At 48.0% G+C, this 3793-nt stretch overlaps 1 long non-coding RNA gene across 2 annotated transcripts; it reads right to left on the reverse strand.

Annotated features, from left to right (window-relative positions):
• Window positions 1-728: 728 nt before the first annotated feature.
• On the reverse strand, window positions 729-2586 carry LOC119281002. 2 transcript variants are annotated; one of them, XR_005138242.1, is made up of 5 exons: window positions 2300-2586; window positions 1991-2219; window positions 1455-1704; window positions 1273-1346; window positions 729-1167 (listed from the first exon to the last, which is right to left on the reverse strand). It is a non-coding gene; the product is annotated as an uncharacterized LOC119281002 (long non-coding RNA). The 2 variants fall into 2 exon arrangements; XR_005138241.1 differs by having other exon boundaries at window positions 1440-1704.
• Window positions 2587-3793: the final 1207 nt, after the last annotated feature.

Genomic DNA, 3793 nt, shown 5'->3' on the forward strand with positions numbered 1-3793 from the left:
CGGCGGTTCTGATCGTCTACGTCGTCTACGTCGTCACCGAGGTAAAAACAACACCCCCCTTCCCGCGCCTTTTTGAAAATTCCGTTCTAATTCTGATGAACATGATTGGTAGGTTCGGTCAGTAGGCAGCACGTGTTTCGCGTGCATGTCCACGATCGTCCTCTGCAGCTTTCTCGTCAACGACACGAAGAAGTTGGCGCAAAAATATAGCCGCGACGATGACGACTACATCGTCGCAGCTATTCCGATGTACATGGACACTCTCAACATCGTTTTCGTCGTTGCCAAGTTCCTGTACAAGACGATGCTTCGCGAGACGATCGAGGAGTGTTACCTCATTGAGCTGCCCTACATGTCTTACCCCCCTTTACCACTGTGACTATGGGACGGAGGGAGTAGTTATTAATATTACTGTAGTACATTAAATACTTCTCCACGAACATATTACTGCTGCAATACATTGAACATATTACTGCTGTAATACATTGAACATATTACTGTCTGACTTTACCACTGTAATACATTGTACATATTACTGCACACTAAATACTTCTCCACGAACATATTACTGTAGTTATGGAACTCTTGCTCACGTTCTTTCCTCCACCGTCGTCAGGCTCCTTCAGTTACCCCTCCGTTTCGTCTTCGTATAAAAATGCCCAAACATTCAAGTGAAGTGCACATATCATCGTCATTATGAACAAAGGGAGGCACCACCCATGGGCTACAACCAAGAAACATTCGATGATAAATAGTTCCAACTCACATCCAACATTCAATAATCAACGAATAATAATCCGGTTTTGCCTAACTCAAGAACCAAGAATTACATCTCTCAGACAAGACATATAATGGTTGTTGGTGTGTAATAAAAAGATTACAGGCACAACACGGCCTACACCAACTCCTGAGCTTCTCTTCTCCTTTCCTTCTTTTATACACAAACAAGATGGCATGTCACGGTGGCAAAGCAGCAGCATTCAAGAAAGAAGAAAATGGTTTCTTCATAGGCTGGCCTGGCCTGGCCTGGCCTGCTGCTACCCGAGTGCGCCATCGCTAGTTCGCCCATAGGAAATGCACACGGGCTAGCGGATACTCCTTCCCAGAAACCCAGACCCCGGTCTGCGACCACTGCACATCCTCCCACTCCAGATTGTCCTGCAGCACCTGCGTTGCCACGGGTAACACACAACAAAGTTGAATGATGCCCGCCTACACCCAATGGAGGAATAAAGAGAGAATGATATGGGCTTTGCTGTAGAGGGAAATTACCTCAACTTGTTCAGCTGGCAGTGAATCAGGTAACACCGTCGACATGATCTTGTGTTCTCAACACCGGCTTTACCCTGCATCAGGTAACACAAAAACTTTTTCATGTGCTACTCGAACGCATCCAACTCTCATATAATAATCACTGAATGCAAAATAAAATTGCTCACCGAGCAGCCACACACCATTTTCTGCATGCACTTGACCCTCTCCACATTTAGCCGGCTCTATCTGTACCACATGCCAAAACCCTTCTCCCATGGGTGAAGATTGCAGAAGTCGTAAGCCTCGCCCAAGGAATTGAATGTAGTCCAAGAACAGGGGTGATCACATTTTCTGCCGGGTTTTCTGCAAAACACTCGATAGCCTTCTGAAACACACTCACTCGAGTTGGGCACAGTGCTCTGCTTGGTGCAGCAGCACCCAGTTCTGAACCTGGAACCCACAAGAACAATTTCGACAAGTATCATCCGAATGCGTTCTATTAATTCCTCTGCACCTAGTTGACGTACTCTACTGATTCCTATAATGCTGTCAATTTGTAGTTACTAAAATCTTTCTTGCATCTCTGAAAGACTTCGGAAGAATTTCATCTTCTCAATTTCTCATAACTAAAATATTTATGACTCTCTGAGTAAATTAGGGAGATTTTGGACTCCCAGATTTTCATTTGATAAAAGTTTGCATCTATGAAGATATACCAGTAGTTTATTTCACTAACCTCTTATTCCATCCGGGAGCGTGTGGATTCATCTTCCCCGTCGACAGATTAGATGTTGGAGAGGAGCTCTCTCTTCTGCCTGCAGTGTCCTCCTTCGCCGAAAAGATCTCTGCTTCAACGCTCTCCGCCACCACATAATGTTGTGACACAGCTGGCTCAGCCAGTTCATCGCCATTCCCGACCAGAGGGCCAGGCACAGAAGTCTCCCACCTCCTCGAGCATAGCAGATCTGAAATCGTACTTAATCAGCCTAACCAAAGGCCCTAAAGAAAGCAGAAAGCAGTGCCGGCGAACTAAGGACCCACGAACCTGCCGATTGGTTGCTGCAACGAAAACTCCATGGTGGTTCGCCGTCGCCGCCGCCGCTCTTGACCTCTATCTCGCAGTCCTCACCTCCAAAACGCCACTCGCCTTGCCGAAGAAGACGCCGGAACCTGCATTCAATTCGACCCCGCTGCGGCCAGACGGAAAACCAAACTTCCGGATCCACGGATCAGACGGCGGCCCGGATTCTGATCCCTGACACCTCATCGGCGGCAACCTGCCGTTCACCCGAGCCGTCTACTGGGCCCACCACCAAGTGCTGCCGCATACGTATTTTCGTACAGTGCTCTATTTTCTCGATGACCTGTGAAGCTCATATAAAATCTATCCATCCGGGATGAAGGTTTTTTTTTCCCGAAAAACCTGGAGCCTTGTGAAAGGCGACTAGGGTTAGGGTGGACTCACGGCGGCGCAAGTTGATCCTTTGACGGGACGTGACTGTGGTCGGGCAGAAGATGGTGACGTCGACTGATTCGAAAAAGGGGAAGACGCCCTTGTCGCCGAGGGCAGCTAGGGCAAAGTTGGCAGAGGCGTCGGGAAACTTGACATCACCGACAAGGAAACACCACCTCTGGTCCTGGACGATCTTGAGGAGGGAGAACAGGAGAAGTGGATGCTGGCGGGTAAGGTCCTTTATCGCAATGTTTTCCACATCCAAACAATCTCCAACGCTCTTCGGCCCGCATGGGGCAACCCGAAAGGGCCGGTCTTCAGATCTGTTGGGGAAAACATTTTGTGGCGGATTTTGCTAAAAAGAGAGATCGCGATCGCGTGTGGGAAGGCTCACCATGGCATGTCAGTAAGAATGTTGTGATACTCTCGGAATTCGAGGAGTGTATGCGACCTTCTGAATTGAGGTTTGACAAGTTGCAGTTATGGGCGAGAGTCACGAATCTTCCCTTTAATCTTCGTGATGATAAGTGAAGTGTTTCGATAGCGGGTCAAATTGACAAGAATGCTACGACAGTCCAGTTTGATCACATGGCTGATTTTCTCAGAGCTAGGGTTACAGTTGATGTGCATAAGCTCTTGTGGAGATGGATACTGATAGAGTCTAAGAGGAGAAAGCTGATACGTCTCCAACGTATTTATAATTTTTTATTGTTCCATGCTATTATATTACCTGTTTTGGCTGTTTATGGGCTTTACTTTACACTTTTATATCATTTTTTGGACTAACCTACTAACCGGAGGCCCAGCCCAAATGCTGTTTTTTTGCCTATTTCAGTGTTTCGAAGAAAAGGAAAATCAAACAGAGTCCAAACGGAATGAAACCTTCGGGAGAGTTATTTTTGGAATGGAAGCAATCCGGGAGACTTGGAGTATACGTAAGGGAAGGAACGAGGAAGCCACGAGGCAGGCAGGTGCGCCCTACCCCCCGGGCGCGCCCCCACCCTTGTGGGGCCCTCTTGGCTCCTGTCGGTGTCAAAACCGGCGGATCTCGGGTAGGGGGTCCCGAACTGTGCGTCTAGGCGGATG

The sequence above is a fragment of the Triticum dicoccoides genome, chromosome 3B, assembly GCF_002162155.2.
Source record: "Triticum dicoccoides isolate Atlit2015 ecotype Zavitan chromosome 3B, WEW_v2.0, whole genome shotgun sequence".
Taxonomy (NCBI): Eukaryota; Viridiplantae; Streptophyta; class Magnoliopsida; order Poales; family Poaceae; genus Triticum; species Triticum dicoccoides.